At 49.7% G+C, this 20,494-nt stretch overlaps 1 protein-coding gene and 1 non-coding gene across 3 annotated transcripts in view; one reads left to right on the top strand and one right to left on the bottom strand.

Moving 5' to 3' along the window:
• The window catches only part of LOC123753533 (trichohyalin), a 460,426-nt gene that overhangs the window by 71,975 nt on the left and 367,957 nt on the right, over nucleotides 1-20,494 (top strand). The window lies entirely within an intron of this gene.
• LOC123772219 (uncharacterized) overlaps nucleotides 2,729-20,494 on the bottom strand; it is a 73,484-nt gene continuing 55,718 nt past the window's right edge. The window contains exon 2 of the transcript XR_011224020.1: nucleotides 2,729-5,606. This is a non-coding gene — a transcript (uncharacterized protein). The remainder of the gene's footprint in view (nucleotides 5,607-20,494) is intronic.

Here is a 20,494-nt window from a genome sequence, read left to right as displayed (position 1 = left end):
GTGTTAAACCTGTGTTATTCATGTGTTAAACCTGTGTTATTCACGTGTTAAACCTGTGTTATTCATGTGTTAAACCTGTGTTATTCATGTGTTAAACCTGTGTTATTCATGTGTTAAACCTGTGTTATTCATGTGTTAAACCTGTGTTAAGCCTGTGTTATTCACGTGTTAAACCTGTGTTATTCACGTGTTAAACCTGTGTTATTCATGTGTTAAACCTGTGTTATTCATGTGTTAAACCTGTGTTATTCATGTGTTAAACCTGTGTTATTCCCTCGCGCTGCTCGGTGCTATTTCTTCAATATTTGTAAGTCTGTCATTAGTGTTATTACTATAATTGGCCTGCGTGATATTCCTTTGTTGTCCATCAGGACAGTTCCTCAGAGATAGTCCTCTGATCACCACTGATGGTCTCGATCATTAGTGCGGTGGTCACGGTACTGTGTACGTTTAGGGGTGATCCTCGACGACATGGGTTCGAATCCTGGCCGGGTCAGTTAGAGTTATATATATATATATATATATATATATATATATATATATATATATATATATATATATATATATATAACTAACGGAAAACTCACACCCCAGAAGTGACTCGAACCCATACTCCCAGAAGCAACGCAACTGGTATGTACAAGACGCCTTAATCCACTTGACCATCACGACCGGACATAATGAGGTGATAGCCTCATCAAATAGCTTAGGTTCAAATAGCTTAGGCTATCACCTCATTATGTCCGGTCGTGATGGTCAAGTGGATTAAGGCGTCTTGTACATACCAGTTGTGTTGCTTCTGGGAGTATGGGTTCGAGTCACTTCTGGGGTGTGAGTTTTCAGTTGCATATTGTCCTGGGGACCATTCAGGCTTGTTCGCATTTGTGTTCCTCACGTGTGCCCCAAAGAATGAGGTGATTTGGTAAAATGCTATGCCCAAGATTACTATCCGAGTGCCGGCGGTGGGGTGGTTCAAATAGCTTAGGCTATCACCTCATTATGTCCGGTCGTGATGGTCAAGTGGATTAAGGCGTCTTGTACATACCAGTTGTGTTGCTTCTGGGAGTATGGGTTCGAGTCACTTCTGGGGTGTGAGTTTTCAGTTGCATATTGTCCTGGGGACCATTCAGGCTTGTTCGTATATATATATATATATATATATATATATATATATATATATATATATATATATATATATATATATATCCCTCAGACTAGTGCTGGTGCATCTTGGTTTAGCTGGAAGAAAAGTTCTCCAAATGTGATCTTTGTTCGAGGTGAACTAGAAGAATAATTAACTGTAAAATGTATTACACTGATTATGAATTTACACGACGTTTCGAACCCATATGGTTCCTTCTCAAGTACGTCTTCAAGATTGGTTGTTATTGATACATATATTATATTTATAGCCATCTAATTTTTGCACGTTTCTGCCATCTGCATGGTAGATTCGTCCTGGGGGGGGGGGGGGAAGGCTCAGTCCTCTTCACGGCAATTTACAAAGCCAGTTGTAAGATACACATGTGTAACTTATGCTTGAAACAACCCAATAATCCCACCAGGGTATCATGTTCCCCCGGTAATGTATTCCGTACATGAACAACTCTGCTCTCAAACCTGTATTTACCCAGGTCTTTACTGAACCTAAACTCATGCAATGTTGACCAAACCACACACTAGAAAGTGAAGGGACGACGACGTTTCGCTCCGTCCTGGAACATTCTCAAGTCGATTCTCAAGTCCTCACTCAATATATATCCTCTGTCTCTATCAGTATCTTGTCTTGATGTAGTCTACTATGATAAAATCCTCTGGAGCAACGCTTGGATTTGATAGCGTCCTCTCGTGGCTGAGTGGGCTACGTCATGCGTCTGGGCCACACGAGAACCCTGGTACAAATCTGCTCTCATCCTCGTAGACCTGAGACCAGTGATGATAAAAGCCTTTAATGGTGCCTACCTTTAATGAGTGCCACGCGACTGGGGCTGCTCGGAGGTAGAAGGGGGGATTACCTTTGACAAGCCGCCGGCTTCCTGCTCCCGTCGATGCCACTAGAGCTGTTGGCCTTCAGGTAAATTCAGGCAAACCCATAGCTACATAATATCTGATATTACTTCATTTATTTTCCTTTGGCCGCCTTGTGGTCTAATCTGGGAGCTGCTTCACCTTATTGTTCCAAGCTTCGTGAAGCTTGAGAGGGGGGGGGGCACCTTGGGGGGAGGGGGGGGGTAGTGGGAGGGGTGACATCATTGATGCTGTGGAGGGGGAGGGGTTAGTGGGAGGGGGTGACATCATTGATGCTGTGGAGGGGGGAGGGGTTAGTGGGAGGGGGTGACATCATTGATGCTGTGGAGGGGGAGGGGTTAGTGGGAGGGGGTGACATCATTGATGCTGTGGAGGGGGAGGGGTTAGTGGGAGGGGGTGACATCATTGATGCTGGGGAGGGGTTAGTGGGAGGGGGTGACATCATTGATGCTGTGGAGGGGGAGGGGTTAGTGGGAGGGGTGACATCATTGTTGCTGGGGAGGGAGGGGGTGTGGGGGGTGACATCATTGATGCTGGGGAGGGGAGGGGGTGGGAGGGGTGACATCATTGATGCTGGGGAGGGAGGGGGTGTGTGTGTGGGGGGGGGGGTATAGTGAGTGGAACAGATTCTAAACCCCCCCTTCTCCACCCCCCCACCACCTATGTCACCATACAGTTTAGGGTTAAGATAAAATGTGTGTTGTTTTCCACAATTATTTTATTCATAAATTACACATTAAGACTAGAAGCTAAAATACTTCAGATGTGGAGCTCTTGTTGTGTGTGTGTGTGTGTGTGTGTGTGTGTGTGTGTGTGTGTGTGTGTGTGTGTGTCATTTTCCACCTTGGAAAGACATTTCAATTTGAACCAATTAAACATATTAATGTATATTAAATTCTATACTTAAATACTTTACAAATAACCTGTTATTTAGTTAAGCAAGATGCTCACAGAGTTTGTGAGAGAGAGAGAGAGAGAGAGAGAGAGAGAGAGAGAGAGAGAGAGAGAGAGAGAGAGAGAGACAGACAGAGAGAGAGAGAGAGAGACAGACAGAGAGAGAGCTTGTGTGAGAGAGAAACATCTTTTGAGAGAGAGAGAGATACATTATGAGAGCTAGTAAGGAAAAGAGAGAATGAGAGAAAGTGTGTAAGCGACAGACAGACAGACAGACAGACAGACAGACAGACAGACAGACAGACAGACAGACAGACAGACACAATACTGGCTGAAGACAGCCAGCATTGTCTGTCTGTTTGCAAGAAAACATTGAGAGATTGACAAGATATAATTAATATAACACTTCACTCTAAACATCTGCAGCAGGTGAGGACACATGTTTAAATATATGTAGCAGGTGTGGACACATGTTTAAATATATGTAGCAGGTGTGGACACATAGCTAAACATCTGCAGGAGGTGTAGACACATATCTAAATCCTATTTGCATACAGGATTTATATATTTGCAAATCCTATTTCTACATTCAAATTCTAATTCTAATTAGTATTTACATAATTGTTTGGGCGGACGACAAGGAAAACAGATTAAAGTTACTGCTAAACAGAAGCTCAGTCTAGTTAGACCTAACTACCCACTAGTTACTGCTAGTTAGGTCTAACTACCCACTAGTTGGTGCTAGTTAGGTCTAACTACCCACTAGTTGCTGCTAGTTAGGTCTAACTACCCACTAGTTGCTGCTAGTTAGGTCTAACTACCCACTAGTTGCTGCTAGTTAGGTCTAACTACCCACTAGTTGGTGCTAGTTAGGTCTAACTACCCACTAGTTGCTGCTAGTTAGGTCTAACTACCCACTAGTTGGTGCTAGTTAGGTCTAACTACCCACTAGTTACTGCTAGTTAGACCTAACTACCCACTAGTTACTGCTAGTTAGACCTAACTACCCACTAGTTACTGCTAGTTAGGTCTAACTGCCCACTAGTTGCTGCTAGTTAGGTCTAACTACCCACTAGTTGCTGCTAGTTAGGTCTAACTACCCACTAGTTGCTGCTAGTTAGGTTTAACTACCCACTAGTTGCTGCTAGTTAGGTCTAACTACGCACTAGTTGCTGCTAGTTAGGTCTAACTACCCACTAGTTGCTGCTAGTTAGGTTTAACTACCCACTAGTTGGTGGTAGTTAGGTCTAACTACCACCAGGTGCTGGTAGTTAGGTCTAACTACCCACTAGTTGGTGGTAGTTAGGTCTAACTACCACCAGGTGCTGGTAGTTAGGTCTAACTACCACTAGGTGCTAGTAGTTAGGTCTAACTACCACCAGGTGCTGCTAGTTAGGTCTAACTACCACCAGGTGCTGGTAGTTAGGTCTAACTACCCACTAGTTGCTGCTAGTTAGGTCTAACTACCCACTAGTTGCTGCTAGTTAGGTCTAACTATCACTAGGTAATGTCATTCAACGATGCGTTCATTTTGTCTTTATATTTTTCTACTGTATTTAAACGCTCTCGTAATATCTGTAAGACATGCACTTGAGTGGAAGTGTCTTGAGTGCGTCTCTAGCAGATTGAGCTTCTTGAGTGCAGGTGTGTGGGACTCGTGGCCATATCTACATCTCAGGTGTGTGTGGAAGAGGTTAAGTCAAGAGTATATCTGAAGTGGGAAAAGACAAAGTTCTCAACATGAGATCTTCAGTATAACACAGTTTGGTGTGTGGGCGTGGCAGTGGAGGGTCCTGGGGGGGGGGGAGGTGGTAGATTCAGGAAGCAGTTACGCAAGCACTTACGAACGTGTACATCTTTCCTCAATCTTTGTCGGCTTTGGTTACATTTCTTAAACAGTTTACAAGCATGATAAGTTCCCAATCAACTGTTGTTATTGTTATAAACAGCCTCCTGGTGCTTCGGAGCTCATTAACTGTTTAATAATTGTAAACAAAGCCGCCAAAGATTGAGAAAAAGATGTACAGGTTCGCAGGCGATGAGTCACAATAACGTGGCTAAAGTATGTTGACCAGACCACACACTAGAAGGTGAAGGGACGACGACGTTTCGGTCCGTCCTGGACCATTCACAAGTCGATTGTGAGAATGGTCATTCACAATCGACTTGAGAATGGTCCAGGACGGAACCGAAACGTCGTCGTCCCTTCACCTTCTAGTGTGTGGTCTGGTCAACAGGTACAAGTTCGTAAGTGCTTGCTTAACTGCTTCGTGAATCTAGTGCTCCGCTCAGATGAAGACATTCAGCCCCCGGGGGAGTGGACTAATCAACTATGGATACTACATATTTACACTCTGGAGACTCTGAACCTGCCCTGAGCGATAGACATCTCGCGGAAGGCCGTCGACTCCTCCCAGCTGGAGTCGAAGCTTCGTCCGTGGGGCGGTACAAGTGGAGGCTGCTCGTCCTCCTCAGTCTCCATCTCCCACTGGCTGGAGATGACCGCCCCGGAGGAGTCTCTGGTCTCCCACTGGGTCGGTGAAGAGGTCACACCTAGTCACCAGGCCTGCTCCAGGTTGACCTTGGTGGCGTGATTGTCTTCCGTGGCGGAGGCCTCTCTCTTCTTGGTGTCTGGGGCCAGTTGTCGGCGCCGGTGACAGTCCGTCACCGCCAGGATCACCACTCTGTCGGAACAACACAATTCATTTTAGTTTATCAACATGTGAGACAATTGTCGTCATGACCTTAACACAGGTCCGTCCTGGACCTGTTACGGACCTATCACGGACCTGTTACGGACCTGTCACGGACCTGACCCTTATGTGTCGACGAACCATCGTCACATAAGGGTCCAGGACGGACAGAAACGTCGTCACATAAGGGTCCAGGACGGACAGAAACGTCGTCACATAAGGGTCCAGGACGGACAGAAACGTCGTCACATAAGGGTCCAGGACGGACAGAAACGTCGTCACATAAGGGTCCAGGACGGACAGAAACGTCGTCACATAAGGGTCCAGGACGGACAGAAACGTCGTCACATAAGGGTCCAGGACGGACAGAAACGTCGTCACATAAGGGTCCAGGACGGACAGAAACGTCGTCACATAAGGGTCCAGGACGGACAGAAACGTCGTCACATAAGGGTCCAGGACGGACAGAAACGTCGTCACATAAGGGTCCAAGACGGACAGAAACGTCGTCACATAAGGGTCCAGGACGGACAGAAACGTCGTCACATAAGGGTCCAGGACGGACAGAAACGTCGTCACATAAGGGTCCAGGACGGACAGAAACGTCGTCACATAAGGGTCCAGGACGGACAGAAACGTCGTCACATAAGGGTCCAGGACGGACAGAAACGTCGTCACATAAGGGTCCAGGACGGACAGAAACGTCGTCACATAAGGGTCCAGGACGGACAGAAACGTCGTCACATAAGGGTCCAGGACGGACAGAAACGTCGTCACATAAGGGTCCAGGACGGACAGAAACGTCGTCACATAAGGGTCCAGGACGGACAGAAACGTCGTCACATAAGGGTCCAGGACGGACAGAAACGTCGTCACATAAGGGTCCTGGACGGACAGAAACGTCGTCACATAAGGGTCCAGGACGGACAGAAACGTCGTCACATAAGGGTCCAGGACGGACAGAAACGTCGTCACATAAGGGTCCAGGACGGACAGAAACGTCGTCACATAAGGGTCCAGGACGGACAGAAACGTCGTCACATAAGGGTCCAGGACGGACAGAAACGTCGTCACATAAGGGTCCAGGACGGACAGAAACGTCGTCACATAAGGGACCAGGATGGACAGAAACTATCCCAAACCAACATAAAATACGTCTGGGGTTAGGTTATTGGTGCATTATTGTGTAATATTATAAATTTATTTATTTATTTAATTATTTCTATACAAGAAGGTAAAATGGGTTTGTGAGAGTACATAGCATGATGTGTTTACATTCTTGTAAATCACTGAACATGACCAAGTGCCCAGTAAGTTCAAGATCATATAGGCTCACATTATATGACAAAAAGGGACTGAACCCATACTGAACTCAGCCTATGATAACTAAGCGTATACAACAATGCTTAGAGAGAGAGAGAGAGAGAGAGAGAGAGAGAGAGAGAGAGAGAGAGAGAGAGAGAGAGAGAGAGAGAGAGAGAGAGAGAGAGAGAGAGAGAGAGAGAGAGACAGAGAGAGACAGAGAGAGACAGAGAGAGACAGAGAGAGACAGAGAGAGAGAGACAGAGAGAGAGAACACCCTTGTGTCAGTGTTAAACATAATGGAGACATGATCAACCTCTCACTGAGAGATCATCAAGTATACTTGAGTCCCGGATCACAGTATACTCCGAGCAGAAGACATACTACTTCGTGTATATACTGCATAGCCTATCCTGCCGATATGATTTTAGTGAGGCATAAATGTTGGCGTGACGAGAGCGTTTTTAAGTTAGCGAGGGGAGCGCCGCCGCCCCAGGAGGGCCAGGAGGCTCCGGACATGGAGTCACATAATGGCTCCACACAACACCAACGTCGTATATAAATCCCAGCATTTGATCTCATACTTGCGTTACGTCAGGTTACCCCCATGGCTTAGGTTATCTTGGGTTAGGTGTGGTTAGGTTATCTTGGGTTAGGTGTGGTTAGGTTATCTTGGGTTAGGTGTGGTTAGGTTACCTAGGGGTTATCTAGGGACAACTTTCCTCAGGTGTTAAACTCTGCCAACTCGGGGCGGGAGAGGCCGCCGGGGTACTCTCGTTATCTGTAAAGTTACGCCTCAAAAAACTTCCGTTTTCTGTTACTGTGATCCGGACGTGGAACGTTTTCTCTTTTTAATTGGAAACTTGAGTAGTTATGTAGAGGTGCTCACCTACAAGTGCTTGTGAGTCGAGGACGTAGAGTACTATACTACAGGATTAGTATAGTAGTCACCTAAAGACACACCTGGCAAGCACCTGGTTGATGGGGTTCTGGGAGTTCTTCTACTGCCCAAGCCCGGCCCGAGGCCAGGCTTGACTTGTGAGAGTTTGGTCCACCAGGCTGTTGCTTGGAGCGGCCCGTAGGCCCACATACCCACCACAGCCCGGTTGGTCCGGCACTCCTTGAAGAAAACAATCTAGTTTCCTCTTGAAGATGTCCACGATTGTTCCGGCAATATTTCTTATGCTCGCTGGGAGGATGTTGAACAACCGTGGACCTCTGATGTTTATACAGTGTTCTCTGATTGTGCCTATGGCACCTCTGCTCTTCACTGGACCTTTGATGTTTATACAGTGTTCTCTGATTGTGCCTATGGCACCTCTGCTCTTCACTGGACCTCTGATGTTTATACAGTGTTCTCTGATTGTGCCTATGGCACCTCTGCTCTTCACTGGACCTCTGATGTTTATACAGTGTTCTCTGATTGTGTCTATGGCACCTCTCCTCTTCACTGGACCTCTGATGTTTATACAATGTTCTCTGATTGTGCCTATGGCACCTCTGCTCTTCACTGGACCTCTGATGTTTATACAGTGTTCTCTGATTGTGCCTATGACACCTCTGCTCTTCACTGGACCTCTGATGTTTATACAGTGTTCTCTGATTGTGCCTATGGCACCTCTCCTCTTCACTGGACCTCTGATGTTTATACAATGTTCTCTGATTGTGCCTATGGCACCTCTGCTCTTCACTGGTTCTATTCTGCATTTTCTTCCATATCGTTCACTCCAGTACGTTGTTATTTTACTGTGTAGATTAGGGACCTGGCCCTCCAGTATTTTCCATGTGTATATTATTTGGTATCTCTCTCGTCTCCTTTCTAGTGAGTACATTTGGAGAGCTTTGAGACGATCCCAATAATTTAGGTGCTTTATCGCGTCTATGCGTGCCGTATATGTTCTCTGTATTCCCTCTATTTCAGCAATCTCTCCTGCTCTGAAGGGGGAAGTGAGTACTGAGCAGTACTCAAGACGGGACTATACAACTGCTACACCAATATACAGGTTGGGTCTGGTTGGGATAGATTAGGTTAGGTTAGGTCAGCATGGGATAGATTATGTTAGGTTGCGTCAGCATGGGATAGATTATGTTAGGTTGCGTCAGCATGGGATAGATTATGTTAGGTTGGGTCAGGTTGGGATAGGTTATGTTAGGTTGGGTCTGGTTGGGATAGATTATGTTAGGTTGGGTCAGCATGGGATAGGTTATGTTAGGTTGGGTCAGCATGGGATAGATTATGTTAGGTTGGGTCAGCATGGGATAGGTTATGTTAGGTTGGGTCAGCATGGGATAGATTATGTTAGGTTGGGTCAGCATGGGCTAGATTATGTTAGGTTGGGTCAGCATGGGATAGGTTATGTTAGGTTGGGTCAGCATGGGATAGATTATGTTAGGTTGGGTCAGCATGGGATAGGTTATGTTAGGTTGGGTCAGCATGGGATAGGTTATGTTAGGTTGGGATAGGTTAGGTTTGGTTCGATTAGGTAGATACAAAAAATTTCAGGTTTCAGACTCAGCATCTGAACTTTGTTATGCATTGTTAAAACAGTTATAAACCGTAAAAACCGTTAAAAATCGTTAAAAACCGTTAAAAACCGTTAAAAACCGTTAAAATCGTTCAAACCGTTACAAAATTTAGACTGATCACTTTAGTTTCACATCTAATAGATTAGATATTAGACTTTGTCTTTCTGCATAGCCAACTAAAGGTAATATTCAACTATACAAACGGATGAAAGGCTATTTCAAAGTGAATATTATAAGTAATCAACATATCAACCCAAAATAGAACACTATACCAATGGATAACGAATTAGGTAAAGGTTTAAAGTCAACCCAAAACTACCCGTGGGTCACATGATGGACGAGGAACCGCTGGGTTGTGTCCAGCGCAGGTTCCGAAAGGAGCCGGTCGGCCGAGCGGACAGCACGCTGGACTTATGATCCTGTGGTCCCGGGTTCGATCCCGGGCGCCGGCGAGAAACAATGGGCAGTGCTTCTTTCACCCTATGCCCCTGTTACCTAGCAGTAAAATAGGTACCTGGGTGTTAAGTCAGCTGTCACGGGCTGCTTCCTGGGGCTGGAGGATCGGGCCGCGGGGACACTAAAGCCCCAAATCATCTCAAGATAACCTCAAGATAACCTCAAGATAGGTGCGAGTCATGCCGTATTAAACCCCACAACTCTGCCCAAGGTTGGGGGATTTACAATGTGTTCCCGCCAAACACACCGAAACTACGACGTTGGTACAACGTTCGAACAAGTTTTAACACCACCTAACCAGTTATAACAACCAATATATCAAGTTGTAACAACGTTCCAATACGTCATAAACACATTAAGCCAAGATGTAACAACTTTATTACAAGTTGTTACAAGCGGAAAATAGAGACAGTTTCGGTTTGTGTTTCCAGGGTAGTGGGAGCTGTCAGGAAGCCGGCGTCTTAGACCCACCGCTGACATCCTGCGTGAGGGGCAAGGTCCTCTAAAGGTACTTCACAGATGTCAACAACAGCTGGGGTGATGGGGGGAGTAAAGAGGACGGAGAGGCATAGGTGAAGGGAAGTTTAGAAGTGGGAAGTACAGTGAGAAGTATGAAAGCAGGCGGCGGGCTGTCCGCCTTGCTGACACTCCAAAAAATAAAGGCAGACACAGGCAGGCGGTTGATTGAGAGTCGAGAGACGCGACAATTGAGCCAGAGCTCAACCCCCGCAAGCACAACTAGGTGAGCACAACCAGGTGTATACACTCACACACACACACAGTCACACACACACTCACACACTCACACACACACACACACTCACACACTCACACATTCACACACTCACACACACACACTCACACACTCACACACTCACTCACACACTCACACACACACTCACACACTCACACACACACTCACACACTCACACACACACTAACACACACACTCACACGCTCACATACAGTGAGGTAAGTGTGAGGTGTAGAATCATCAGGGAAGGTGAGAGGGATGATGCTGCATGATCAGAGTTAGAGAACTCATCAACTTCACACACTTAGAGGAGAGAAAGAGAGGGTATTGACCACTACATAGAAGATACTGGCGGGAATAGAGTGGATATAGAAGGCAGAGGAGGTGAGGTTGTTGTTGTTGCTGTTGTTGTTCTAGAGTTAGTTACTGGGAACTAAAAGTGTCCAAGTAGCACGGGCTATGGTGATCCCGTAACAGAGTTGGGTTCTTAACATTAACCTTGTTACTGTGATCAAAGTGTTATATGAAGGAAGAGTTTCCTTCTTCAAGACAGGATATTGGTGCCCAATGTTCACTAGTGTGACCCGTTACTTCTTCACCCAGTGTGGTCGCTGTGAGGGGAAGTGAGGGGAGAGGAGGGGAAGGAAGCGTAGGAGGAAGGGCAATTCTGCGGTTTCCTTATTTGCGGTTTTCAGCGGAAATTCGCAAACTTGAGTCCGGGATGGAGGGGAGGAGGGGGGGGGGGGGGGGGAGGGGGCAGGAGGGAGAGAGATACAGTATGCGGAGGTGGGCAGAATACTGGGACTCATGATCAATAGAACAGGGATTAAAATTCACGTAAGGAACCGACTAAACAAAGCCAAAGCAGCATTAGGAAAACTGAGAAGATTCCGAAGCCTCAGTACTAACATTCAAATCCACCTATATAAGGCTCTAGTTCGGCCGCATCTAGAGTATCCCCCAGTACCACTACACACCATATGCATCTAGAATATCCCCCAGTACCACTACACACCATAAAGAAAACTAACATGCAGAAACTGCAAGCAGTACAAAATAAGGCGCTAAGGAGAGCAGCAAAACACCGTCCACCATATGATCAGACAATCCAGGAGCTCCATGAACTCCTGAACATACAGCCACTAAACATCAGACTGCAGCACCAAGCCATCAGGGTGTGGAACACCATCGAAAAGTTAGAGGACCCAATGTTTGAAAGATTGCTCCAAGATGAGACGCCCCGCTCCCACAGCTGGTGGCCCAAGATGAGACGCCCCACTCCCACAGCTGGTGGCCCAAGATAAGACGCCTCACTCCCACAGCTGGTGGCCCAAGATGAGACGCCCCGCTCCCACAGCTGGTGGCCCAAGATGAGACGCCCCGCTCCCTCAGCTGGTGGTCCAAGATGAGACGCCCCACTCCCACAGCTGGTGGCCCAAGATGAGACGCCCCACTCCCACAGCTGGTGGCCCAAGATGAGACGCCCCACTCCCACAGCTGGTGGCCCAAGATAAGACGCCTCACTCCCACAGCTGGTGGCCCAAGATGAGACGCCTCACTCCCACAGCTGGTGGTCCAAGATGAGACGCCCCACTCCCACAGCTGGTGGCCCAAGATGAGACGCCCCACTCCCACAGCTGGTGGCCCAAGATGAGACGCCCCACTCCCACAGCTGGTGGCCCAAGATGAGACGCCCCGCTCCCACAGCTGGTGGCCCAAGATAAGACGCCTCACTCCCACAGCTGGTGGCCCAAGATGAGACGCCTCACTCCCACAGCTGGTGGTCCAAGATGAGACGCCCCGCTCCCACAGTTGGTGGCCCAAGATGAGACGCCCCGCTCCCACAGCTGGTGGTCCAAGATGAGACACTAAGTTATATATATGAGTAGCTCTCTGCCGGGATGAGTCAACTCAGCCCAGGTAATGAGTCCGGTCACTAGCAATGATGTAACTCCCAGGGAGGTCACACCCAGGTGACCTCTGACCTCCTACAGAGTCGTTGAAGTGAGGTCGAGTTTTTTTGTTGGTTTGTAGACATGTTTTATGGAACATTCCTTTGTTAAGGCCCAAGGGGGCCTAAGGGTCAGTTTCCTGACCCCAAGGGTAGCCTTCCATCTTATGCCCCCCCCCCTCTGTCTGTCTGTCTGTCTGTCTGTCTGTCTGTCTGTCTGTCTGTCTGGCGTTGACGGACCAGCCAGGCGTTGACGGACCAGTCTGGCGTTGACGGACCAGCCAGGCGTTGACGGACCAGTCTGGCGTTGACGGACCAGCCAGGCGTTGACGGACCAGTCTGGCGTTGACGGACCAGCCAGGCGTTGACGGACCAGTCTGGCGTTGACGGACCAGCCAGGCGTTGACGGACCAGCCAGGCGTTGACGGACCAGCCAGGCGTTGACGGACCAGTCTGGCGTTGACGGACCAGCCAGGCGTTGACGGACCAGCCAGGCGTTGACGGACCAGCCTGGCGTTGACGGACCAGCTAGGCGTTGACGGACCAGCTAGGCGTTGACGGACCAGCCAGGCGTTGACGGACCAGCTAGGCGTTGACGGACCAGCCAGGCGTTGACGGACCAGTCTGGCGTTGACGGACCAGCCTGGCGTTGACGGACCAGCCTGGCGTTGACGGACCAGCTAGGCGTTGATGGACCAGCCAGGCGTTGACGGACCAGCCAGGCGTTGACGGACCAGCCAGGCGTTGACGGACCAGCCAGGCGTTGACGGACCAGGCAGGCGTTGACGGACGAGGCAGGCGTTGACGGACCAGGCAGGCGTTGACGGACCAGGCAGGCGTTGACGGACCAGGCAGGCGTTGACGGACCAGCCTGGCGTTGACGGACCAGGCAGGCGTTGACGGACCAGCCTGGCGTTGACGGACCAGCTAGGCGTTGACGGACCAGCCTGGGGTTGACGGACCAGCTAGGCGTTGACGGACCAGCCAGGCGTTGACGGACCAGCTAGGCGTTGACGGACCAGCTAGGCGTTGACGGACCAGCCTGGCGTTGACGGACCAGCTAGGCGTTGACGGACCAGCTAGGCGTTGACGGACCAGCCTGGGGTTGACGGACCAGCTAGGCGTTGACGGACCAGCCAGGCGTTGACGGACCAGCTAGGCGTTGACGGACCAGCTAGGCGTTGACGGACCAGCCTGGCGTTGACGGATCAGCTAGGCGTTGACGGACCAGCCAGGCGTTGACGGACCAGCCAGGCGTTCACGGACCAGCTAGGCGTTGACGGACCAGCCTGGGGTTGACGGACCAGCTAGGCGTTGACGGACCAGCCAGGCGTTGACGGACCAGCTAGGCGTTGACGGACCAGCTAGGCGTTGACGGACCAGCCTGGCGTTGACGGACCAGCTAGGCGTTGACGGACCAGTCTGGCGTTGACGGACCAGTCTGGCGTTGACGGACCAGCCAGGCGTTGAGGGACCACCCAGGCCTTGACGGACCAGCATAATTTCGATTTAATAAAATCTGGTTCAATTCACATCTGTGTGTGTCACTGGGTTTCCCGCCAATGTCATTTGTCGTGTGCCACCACGGACGGTGAACCTCCCAAATTCTCCAGTCGTAAATTGTTTTAAAGTAACTATCAGTAGGTGATTACCCCAACAGAAGAATCCTCTGGGTTATCAGTGGTCCCTGTCCCATTGCTGAATGTGTGTAAAGCTCTCATGTTGACAGGATGGTGGCAGCATTAGTAATAAGTTTATCTGTCTCCAAATTATCCTCCTACTCCTGTGGATCTGGGGCCAGATTCACGAAAGGACTTACGCAAACACTTACGAACGTGTACATCTTTCCTCACTCTTTGACGGCTTTGGTTACATTTATTAAACAGTTAATGAGCTCCGAAGCACCAGGAGGCTGTTTATAACAATAACAACAGTTGATTGGCAAGTTTTCATGCTTGTAAACTGTTTAAGAAATGTAACCAAAGTCATCAAAGATTGAGGAAAGATGTACACGTTCATAAGTACTTGCGTAAGTGCTTTCGTGAATCTGGCCCCTGATCCTCTATTTTCTATTCACGCTTTACTAGTCTCCCCTCGACCTCCCTCAACCTTCCCCGTTTTCTATCCCTTCCCCGCTCCTCACTCCTCAGTAAGAAGTAGACAATCGCATCTTGTTTCTCCTTTGACTTGGCCTTAAGCAAGTCCTTGACGGCACCATTGGTTCAGAGAGATCACAAGTACCAGGTCACCCTCAACTGTCAATATTGGTCAGACGGGTTAAGGAAACAGACAGGTTTACAGTCTCCGTGGTGTAGTGGTAAGACACGCGCCTGGCGTTCCGCGAGCGCTATGTCATGGGTTCGTATCCTGGCCGGGGAGGACTTACTGGGCGCAATTCCTTAACTGTAGCCTCTGTTTAACGCAACAGTAAAATGTGTACTTGGTTGTAACAACGATTCTTCGCGGCGGGGATCGTATTCCAGGGACCTGCCCGAAACGCTACGCGTACTAGTGGCTCTACAACAATGTAACAACTCTTGTATATATCTCAAAAAAAAAAAAAATCCTGGGCCGTGTGGTTGGGTGGAACTGGTGGTACAGAATGACGTGATCTCCTCAGCCACTTGAAGACATGGGGCTCCTGTCTTTGTGTAGCCAATCAGATGGCGGCTTACTTAAGTGCCCAATCACAAGGGCAGCTTGGTTAGAGAAGAGTAAATCTGTCTCCTGAAGCCCACATAAAAAGAATAACATCAGCGGCGTATGCGAGGCTGGCTAACATCAGAACAGCCTTCAGGAACCTGTGTAAGGAATTATTCAGAATCTTGTACACCACATATGTAAGACCAATCCTGGAGTATGCGGCCCCAGCATGGAGCCCGTACCTTGTCAAGCACAAGACAAAGCTGGAAAAAGTTCAGAGGTATGCCTCTAGGCTAGTCCCAGAACTAAGAGCCATGAGTTACGAAGAAAGGGTGCGGGAAATGCACCTTACGACACTGGAAGACAGAAGAGTAAGGGGGGACATGATCACTACCTATAAAATTCTCAGGAGGAATTGACAGGGCAAATAAAGACAAATTGTTTAACACTGGTGGTACGCGAACAAGGGGACACAGGTGGAAATTGAGTACCCACATGAGCCACAGGGACGTTAGAAAAAACTTTTTCAGTATGAGAGTAGTTAACAGGTGGAATGCATTAGGCAGTGATGTGGTGGAGGCTGACTCCATACACAGTTTCAAGTGTAGATATGATAGAGCCCAGTAGGCTCAGGAATCTGTACACCAGTTGATTGACAGTTGAGAGGCAGGACCAAAGAGCCAGAGCTCAACCTCCGCAAGCACAACTAAGCGAGTACTTGCTCCAGCTGTGAGTGTGCACACACACCCAGATGACAAGCCTCTGTCTCTCGTAGAGTCGTTCAGTAAGGACTCACAACGCAGCCCGTCCTCCACAAATGGGGAGGTAAATGTAACAGCCCCATAAGTGCAATTATGTACTATGTATGACAGTCAGGAAATGTACTTATTACACTTGGTATTAAAATGTACTGTCAGTTCGGAGCATGGGTTGCCACTCCGGGTATCGTGGTTGCCCTATCTTGAGGTTATCTTGAGATGATTTCGGGGCTTTAGTGTTCCCGCGGCCCGGTCCTCGACCAGGCCTCCACCCCCAGGAAGCAGCCCGTGACAGCTGACTAACACCCAGGTACCTATTTTACTGCTACGTAACAGGGGCATAGGGTGAAAGAAACTCTGCCCATTGCTTCTCGCTGGCGCCCGGGATCGAACCCGGGACCACAGGATCACAATCCAGCTTGCTGTCCGCTCCGCCGACCGGCTCCCAACCTGGCCACCTCACCAGCCTGTAGACGATACCCAGTACGATAATACCCACAAGGAGAGTTGTGTAGTGGTCTTGCACACGTGAATGCACACACACCACACGTGCATTTGAGTGCACAGCAGGCAACCAGTCCCCTCCATTGCTCAACTAGTGCACAACACACGCACGTTTCAAGTCAGTGTGAATTGCACAACTCTCCCAGCGGATTTACAAGTGGAATGTCGTGTGTGACAAACTTGATTGAATTTTTATGACAAGATCACAAACATTAGACAGGAAAGGGAAGGCTGGGTAGACTGTCTTTTTCTAAACTGTCAACAATCATTTGACAGTGTTCCCCCACGAAACACTGTAGTACAGGATGGAGAAGCAGGCTGGGATATCTACCTACACTGGGACTGGGTACCTAAAAAGTACCTAAAGTACCTAAAAGTACCTGGAGTACCTAACAGACAGAAGACAAAGACCCACAGTCACAGGGGAGGTTTGTTCAAGCTGGAAAACGTTAACAAGTGGGGTCCCACAAGGGCTAACAAGTGGGGTCCCACAAGGGCTAACAAGTGGGGTCCCGCAAGGGCTAACAAGTGGGGTCCCACAAGGGCTAACAAGTGGGGTCCCACAAGGGCTAACAAGTGGGGTCCCGCAAGGGCTAACAAGCGGGGTCCCACAAGGGCTAACAAGTGGGGTCCCACAAGGGCTAACAAGTGGGGTCCCACAAGGGCTAACAAGTGGGGTCCCACAAGGGCTAACAAGTGGGGTCCCACAAGGGCTAACAAGTGGGGTCCCGCAAGGGCTAACAAGTGGGGTCCCACAAGGGCTAACAAGTGGGGTCCCACAAGGGCTAACAAGTGGGGTCCCGCAAGGGGGAGCCGGTCGGCCGAGCGGACAGCACGCGGGACTTGTGATCCTGTGGTCCTGGGTTCGATCCCGGGCGCCGGCGAGAAACAATGGCCAGAGTTTCTTTCACCCTATGCCCCCTGTTACCTAGCAGTAAAATAGGTACCTGGGTGTTAGTCAGCTGTCACGGGCTGCTTCCTGGGGGTGGAGGCCTGGTCGAGGACCGGGCCGCGGGGACACTAAAAAGCCCCCAAATCATCTCAAGATAACCTCAAGATAACCAAAAGGCTCTGTCCTGGGACCACTGCGAGGTCAAGGACCTGCCCGCGGGAGTGAGCTCAGACTTGTCAATGTTGACGGATGATGCAAAGCTGATGAGCAACGGGAAAACAGAGGATGACAACAGGAGGACCAGGACAACAACAGGAGGACCAGGACAACAACAGGAGGACCAGGACAACAACAACAGGACAACAACAGGAGGACCAGGACAACAACAGGAGGACCAGGACAACAACAGGAGGACCAGGACAACAACAGGAGGACCAGGACAACAACAGGAGGACCAGGACAACAACAGGAGGACCAGGACAACAACAACAGGACAACAACAGGAGGACCAGGACAACAACAAGAGGACCAGGACAACAACAGGAGGACCAGGACAACAACAGGAGGACCAGGACAACAACAGGAGGACCTGGACAACAACAGGAGGGCCAGGACAACAACAGGAGGACCAGGACAACAACAGCAGGACAACAGGACAACAACAGGAGGACCAGGACAACAACAGGAGGACCAGGACAACAACAGGAGGACCAGGACAACAACAGGAGGACCAGGACAACAACAGGAGGACCAGGACAACAACAGGACAACAACAGGAGGACCAGGACAACAACAGGAGGACCAGGACAACAACAGCAGGACAACAGGACAACAACAGGAGGACCAGGACAACAACAGCAGGACAACAGGACAACAACAGGAGGACCAGGACAACAACAGGAGGACCAGGACAACAACAGCAGGACAACAGGACAACAACAGGAGGACCAGGACAACAACAGCAGGACAACAGGACAACAACAGGAGGACCAGGACAACAACAGGAGGACCAGGACAACAACAGGAGGACCAGGACAACAACAGCAGGACAACAGGACAACAACAGGAGGACCAGGACAACAACAGCAGGACAACAGGACAACAACAGGAGGACCAGGACAACAACAGCAGGACAACAGGACAACAACAGGAGGACCAGGACAACAGCAGGACAACAGGACAACAACAGGAGGACCAGGACAACAACAGGAGGACCTGGACAACAACAGGAGGACCAGGACAACAACAGGAGGACCAGGACAACAACAGGAGGACCAGGACAACAACAGGACAACAACAGGAGGACCAGGACAACAGCAGGACAACAGGACAACAACAGCAGGACAACAGGACAACAACAGGAGGACCTGGACAACAACAGGAGGACCAGGACAACAACAGGAGGACCAGGACAACAACAGGAGGACCAGGACAACAACAGGACAACAACAGGAGGACCAGGACAACAACAGCAGGACAACAGGACAACAACAGGAGGACCAGGACAACAACAGGAGGACCAGGACAACAACAGCAGGACAACAGGACAACAACAGGAGGACCAGGACAACAACAGCAGGACAACAGGACAACAACAGGAGGACCAGGACAACAACAGGAGGACCAGGACAACAACAGGAGGACCAGGACAACAACAGGAGGACCAGGACAACAACAGGACAACAACAGCAGGACAACAGGACAACAACAGGAGGACCAGGACAACAACAGGAGGGCCAGGACAACAACAGGAGGACCAGGACAACAACAGGAGGACCAGGACAACAACAGGACAACAACAGGAGGACCAGGACAACAACAGGAGGACCAGGACAACAACAGCAGGACAACAGGACAACAACAGGAGGACCAGGACAACAACAGCAGGACAACAGGACAACAACAGGAGGACCAGGACAACAACAGCAGGACAACAGGACAACAACAGGAGGACCAGGACAACAGCAGGACAACAGGACAACAACAGGAGGACCAGGACAACAACAGGAGGACCTGGACAACAACAGGAGGACCAGGACAACAACAGGACAACAGGACAACAACAGGAGGACCTGGACAACAACAGGAGGACCTGGACAACAACAGGAGGACCTGGACAACAACAGGAGGACCAGGACAACAACAGGAGGACCTGGACAACAACAGGAGGACCAGGACAACAACAGGAGGACCAGGACAACAACAGGAGGACCAGGACAACAACAGGAGGACCAGGACAACAACAGGAGGACCAGGACAACAACAGGAGGACCTGGACAACAACAGGAGGACCAGGACAACAACAGGAGGACCAGGACAACAACAGGAGGACCAGGACAACAACAGGAGGACCAGGACAACAACAGGAGGACCAGGACAACAACAGGAGGACCAGGACAACAACAGGAGGACCAGGACAACAGCAGGACAACAGGACAACAACAGGAGGCCCAGGACAACAACAGGAGGACCAGGACAACAACAGGACAACAACAGGAGGACCAGGACAACAACAGGAGGACCTGGACAACAACAGGAGGACCAGGACAACAGCAGGACAACAGGACAACAACAGGAGGCCCAGGACAACAACAGGAGGACCAGGACAACAACAGGACAACAACAGGAGGACCAGGACAACAACAGGAGGACCAGGACAACAACAGGAGGACCAGGACAACAACAGGAGGACCAGGACAACAACAGGAGGACCAGGACAACAACAGGAGGACCAGGACAACAACAGGAGGACCAGGACAACAACAGGAGGACCAGGACAACAACAGGAGGACCAGGACAACAACAGGAGGACCAGGACAACAACAACAGGACAACAGGACAACAACAGGAGGCCCAGGACAACAACAGGAGGACCAGGACAACAACAGGAGGACCAGGACAACAACAGGAGGACCAGGACAACAGCAGGACAACAGGACAACAACAGGAGGCCCAGGACAACAACAGGACAACAACAGGAGGACCAGGACAACAACAGGAGGACCAGGACAACAACAGGAGGACCAGGACAACAACAACAGGACAACAGGACAACAACAGGAGGCCCAGGACAACAACAGGAGGACCAGGACA

Source organism: Procambarus clarkii, chromosome 69, assembly GCF_040958095.1.
Source record: "Procambarus clarkii isolate CNS0578487 chromosome 69, FALCON_Pclarkii_2.0, whole genome shotgun sequence".
Lineage (NCBI taxonomy): Eukaryota > Metazoa > Arthropoda > Malacostraca > Decapoda > Cambaridae > Procambarus > Procambarus clarkii.
This window is presented reverse-complemented; position numbering and strand designations above follow the sequence as displayed.